This window comes from Podarcis cretensis, assembly GCF_951804945.1.
Source record: "Podarcis cretensis genome assembly, chromosome: 1".
Classification (NCBI taxonomy): Eukaryota; Metazoa; Chordata; class Lepidosauria; order Squamata; family Lacertidae; genus Podarcis; species Podarcis cretensis.
This window is the reverse complement of record NC_137170.1, coordinates 68,237,942-68,244,108: the sequence shown is the minus strand read 5'-3', so window position 1 is coordinate 68,244,108 and position 6,167 is coordinate 68,237,942.

Sequence of the window (6,167 nt, the reverse complement as noted above, 5' to 3'; positions counted from 1 at the left end):
GGAGACAGACTGACATTCTGCACGCCTGCGAAAGTCAGAAAAGGGAAATACACTTGGGTGTAGCAACTGAGCAGGGAACCTGCCCTCAGCCCTCCCCAAATGCAACCAGGGGCTCTTGCATGGCCCGAGCCCCTTGACAGGGTGGACAAAAGCAATAGTGAGCCCCTGTATTCCTTTAACGGAATCCCTTGCAGCAGCAGCATTAGAGGGGCAGGCACAGCCAATCCATGCCCCCTCAACCAACCAAACCATAAACCAATGCCTAACCGCAACCTTACAAGTTGTGACGATTTGCTACACAGTAGGCAAAAACTAAATGGCACCAGCCAATCACCCAGATGGACAAATTGCTACCAGGCCCCTGCCCCAAGAGTGGACAACCCCATGACAGGCATAGCAAGGTCAAAGCGAACAACCCTAAATATAGGGAGGGGGGACAGGCAATCTGATGCATGGGACGAAAGAGGAAGCTTTACACCTCATGCAGGGAGTTTTAGCATTTCTGGCTGTCAGTCAACAAATGGCAACATTAACTTCTTCCCAACAACAAGGGAAGCCCAATCACATCAGTGGCCAACGATCAATTAGCCCGCCCCACAACTTTGGAGTGTCCTGTCAGCCCCCACCGCAACACGTGCTCTCCATGAAGCAGAACATGCTTTGCCCATCTCTTGTTAAATCTGAAATAATCACACAAACTTTACACCAGGCATGGGCAAACTCGGCCCGCCAGATGTTTTTGGCCTACAGCTCCCATGATCCCTAGCTAGCAGGACCAGTGGTCATGGGAATTGTAGTCCAAAACATCTGGAGGGCCGAGTTTGCCCATGCCTGCTTTACACCAACTTTAAAGATACTCAGCACATATGGGGTTGGGACCGGGACCAGAGGACTGTGTTAGTGTGCTGTTTATATCTGCCCTAAAGCATGGATAATGTATTGGAGGCAGGAGCAGGATAGTCAGCAGCGGGTTGTTCTAATTCCAAACAGCTCTCTTCATGTCCGTGTGCCCTGAGGCAGCCAAGTAGATCTGACAGTGTTTGCAGACCTTTTCCAGCAGCCATACTGCCCAGTTTGCCTCCATTTCAAAGGTTGGCACTTGCATGCTGGAGTTCTTTTGACATAAAGGGTAATGTCATGCAATAGCCAGCCTAGCTAGGAATGAATTCTGGACCAGATGAGCTCCTGTACTTTGGCAGCACAGCAACAAGGGCCAAATGGCCTTAAGGGAAAAAGCCCATTTAGCTTGGTGATAACAATGCACTGTCTCAACCTGAAAGTCTGGGACTTCAATCAAGAACACCAATGTTTTTGTTTCCTGTACTATTAAATGATATCTGCGCTCATTTGAGCAATAATTAAGTTGTGCTCTTATTTCATTTTTGTCCCCTCCTCTGAAATGGCTTCCCTTGCCTGAAAGGGAAATGGTACTGCTGCAGTTCAATATAGATACCAAAAGGAATTAGATTTTCATAAATTTAATTGAGGGGACGATCTGCCTTTTAGCTCTGAGTATTGCTGCTAATTACAGAAGGATTCGAATAGAAGAATACTTTCAGGGGTGGGCTGAGTGATAATATACACAACGCTATTGATCCCAGCACAATGACCATTTGCCTTTCAGTTTAAGGGAGGTCAGTCAGGGAGGGTTCTTAAGAACCAGCATGCTCAGTCAAATGTTTGGGGTGGGTTTTTTTGTTTTTGTTTTGTTATGGGGGAACATTCAAATGTTAACTGCACATATCTTTAGACAATCCTCTCCAACATTTCTCCAATGAAAATAGGGGTGTCCTGCTGAGGAACGACGGGACATTTGGGGATAAAATCGGAAACCAGGAGGGCTTCTGTAAATCCAGGACTGTCCCTGGAAAATAGGGATACTTGGAGGGTCTGTTAGTCTCAAATGGGACAATCCATAGCCCTGTTTAGATGTTATATGAGGAGGGTGGGTCATGTGGGCTAGACCCCCATGTGCTCACTGAGCTGCTGCTGCAAAGGAGGTTTGGATTGCTCTGTTGGTTACTAATTGTGCTGGAGATACTTAACTCCATTCTTCTTTGCTAGGAGTAAGCAGATGGAGTAAGCAGATGATCCCAAAGGAATGCCTGTCTCAGCTTCAGACCTGAAAGCTTAGAAGGCAATAGTGGACAGGAGAGTAAGTAGTGAAGGATGGAAGTTGCCTCCCTATGGACCACACAGTGCTATATGCCAGCACTTCATTGGTCAAGGGCAGAGAACTATGGAAGATTCTTCATTAATTATATGTAGTGGCCAGATTAAAACTTTATCCAAGACTTCTAGAATATTGCTCTGATGTTTCTACTGCTTTAGTAGCTCTTCATTTTTGCCTGTTGTTTTACTGACCACTTGCTGCTTTCTTTTGGCAATTGATAAATATTTTCTTTTTACTGTTCATTTTTTATTGGCATGCAGTTTATTTCTAGTCCTGCACTTATCTTTGAATACCTTTGTGAAAAAGCAACTTGAGAAAAAATAATTATGCGCCTCCAGTTCCAATAAAATAAAAGGGTTTCAGAATCTGTAATTGGGCAAAAGATTGTAGCAAACCATAGAATTTTATGTAATTGACTCTCCATTCTTTTTGAATCTAGCACGAATGGCTTTAACTACCACCGCATCTCAAAAGATAAAAGGCACCAGAAGCATTAAGCAAGCATATTTAATTCCATTGCTTTCTTGTATTAAAGGCTTTGTGATTTGGTACGTGCACATGTTGGAGAGGAAATGTTTACAATAACAGATGATTACTCCAGCCAACTCTATCGCTTAGATCTTATGGGAAAGCATTACTTATGATCCTTCCCATAATGGTTGATGTACTCTGCAAAGCCAGAACTATTAGTACATGATGTGTGTTCATTTATTTAAAAATAAATCTCCAGTGGAGACAGCTGAAATAAATAAAAAAGAACTTAACTACTGCCTGAATACATTTCTGAAAACTAATCTGCTTATCAGATTGCTATTCTAAAGCATTACAGGGTTATTGTCATGGCATTTCTCAGCTGAGAGGGGGGAAATAACAATTGCCTCCTGAAAACTCCATGAAGCATTATTCCATATTTATGATTATAGTTTTCCAATGGTGCGAACTGGTGTATGACAGCAAGCAACTTTTAAGACAAAAAACTGACCCTTTGAAATTGTACAATTGCATGTTACATAACTGGCCCAGAATCAGCCCACCATGGAGCAAATGGAACCACTGGTCTCTTTGCCATGTGCTTACTGGGTGTCCTTTAAAATGATAATAACAATATCATTGCTTTTGAAATCTTAGGTCAGAATAGCCAATCTGGTGCCCATATGTTGTTTGACTAAAGCTTCCATGATCCCTGACCATGATGATGGACGTTGGAAGCCAACAAGAGTTGGAGTGCACCATTTTGGCTACCAGATGGTTGATCTGTCCATCTGTGATTTCATGCTGTGGAGATAACCTCTGCAGGCCGCATTAGAAACTGCATCAAGAATTGCAAAGGGGGCACTGAAGATGATGGCATCTGTGCACTACCAGAGAATAACTTCCCACTGAGGCAATAAATATATCACTTGTTACCCTCCATGCTCACACATACCAATGCTTGACGGCAAGGGGAAATTTGCCCATGAAGTGGAATTCCTTAACTATGGCCTAGTTAACTCCTTAACTATGGCTGAAGAATGGACAAGATTACATCTGAGGTGACTCATGCTAACTGTCTTAACATGGCCCACTGCACTAAAACACGTTCTGTCCTATGTCCCTCTCAGTTGCTTACCATGTCCATATTGGCTTGTTGAACTGGGTCTAAGACATTCACTTTCCATTTATAGTTCTTAATTAATACATCTGCCTGCCTTTCATTGGCACTAATCAATCTTCTGAAAATGTAGATAGAGAAGCCAGATGTTGTGCTTCCTCTCAGTGAGTTACCAGGAATAATTAAATTGAAACGAATCCTCCTTTTGCAGTCTATTTCTATATTTCCACATAGAGCAATTGGGCTCAGAGGAGTGTGTGTAAAATACATTATTGCCTTACAATTTCTTTTTGAAACACAATGGGGTAGATCTATCTCTGGTGTGTATTCACTGAAGCCAGTGAGGTTATGCCAGTAAGTCAGCTTCAGCTCCTTGTGATATTCTCTACAAAATAACAAGACAAGACAATGTTAACTCTGCAAATCACACCCAAAATAACGGCACAATGTAAAAAAGAAGTCAGAATTAAAATGGAGTGAGGGTTTTTAAGGCAAAAAGTGAAATTATTAATGGAAAGTTATTGCTCTGTGTGTGTGTTTGGGGTTTTTTTTAAAAAAATACATAATTTTCTTCACTATCAAGTGAAAAGTAGGAATTTGCTCTTTTTTCTTCTTCCAATGATGAGGGTCTGAAGAGCTTACAGAAAAAGAAAGCCTGAATTTGCACTAGGAAGGGTGAATGTGTATTCATGATAGCCATCTTTAGAAACTGTGGACATTAAAACTAAACTAGAATATGATGACCTGATCTTGCCATTGAATTAATTACAGGCTCTGCTTTAGACATCTCTAATCATTCCAAAGACAACAGAGATTTAGAGATAGGGACATGCCTTTAGAGTAATGTTTCCTGGAATGTTTTCCTGGAATAAGTCTCATCCTTTCAGCTTGCCAATAAACCTTTTGTGTGCTTATATTACTTTTGTGTGATTATATTATACGCTCCCCCCCCCCCAATATGCTATGTTTCACCAGCAATGAAACATAGATGTAGAGATATTAGAATAGAGACAGAGCAGCAGAGAAGGAGGATTAGAGGAAGAGACTAGCATGGAAAATCAAATAGCAAATCTCAAAGAAAGATGAAACAAGCAGAAAGAAGTAAAAAACAAAGCAAAGCAATCTAAGATTTTAACAAGTTAATAGCTTGTGCATGGAGAGAGAATGAGACTGTGGTCAAATCATCCTGTGAGCATGTTGGTAGAAGGGCTGTTTTACCAATCAAGATACCCTCCTTTCATCCAGGTAAGGGCACTTACCTAGACGTATCCCACTGACCTCAGTGGGACTTCCTCCTAAGTAAACATGTGCAGGATTGTGCTCTTAATGTATGTGAAGAGCCTTACTTTGTGATCATCTCTCATTTGTTTGCATGAACCTCGTCTCAGGTCAGCTGAGGATTTCCAGTAAACAAAAAGGCATGCAGAAATGAATGCAGACTCTGTGTCAACTTTTACATGCCCTCTGGGCTAATGGAACTTTAGAACTGAAGTAGAAACTCTAATTCTGGAGGTTAACGATGCTATTGCAGGCTCTGGGCCTGGGAGCAATTTTGGAATATCAAATCAAACCGTGTGTAATACTCTGTGCATCTTGGGATATAGAGTTAGCCCATCTCGGTATATAGTGTTCCCATATTCAACAATTTAGATCTTTTAAAGGCTATAGGGCAAATAGTGAATTTGTCTTGCCTACCTATGAAAAGGCAAAGGAAATGTTTAAAGTTCAGTTTTCTCATTTGTTGGCTGCTTGATTGCAATATTATCATGCCCTTCTCCCTGAATATTAAACATAGATTCGTTCTATCTATAGAAGTCACAAAAGAGGGTGATGCCCCCACAATTTAATTCAAAGTTGACAATTAGAGGAGTTGCACATAACATTTATTATTCTGTGATAACAGTGAAACAATACACATATATAAGAAGCAAGTCCCAATGTGTTCCCAGGGAAGTGTTCATAGGATTCAAGCCACTGTCCTAAAGCATTTCACACTATGTTGTGTGTGTGAGAGAGATATATTTATATGACTGTAGATAAATGTAGAGGAAGAAGCAGCTTCTAAAGCTGAACTGCCTTAAAAACAAAAACCCTTCAGTAAATCTATGCAGAACAATTCTGAATTTAAGGAAGAACAGGAGACAACACAAAGAAGCACTTGAGCAACTGGCCTTGTCTTAGCTGGTGACAATGTATTACAGAGTTGATTCTGGTGAGATGGGGATAGTGAAGTAGAGATTGGACCTGCTACATCCCAAAATGGAACTGTCTAGACTTCCAGAGTGCTCTAGACAAGGTTGGGGCTTAAGCTTGGGTTATGACAAACATTTTGCCTTTCCGAAAAATATACAGATTAAGTAGTTGTGATGACAAATTCTATCTTCACACATCTTTCCCCCTGCT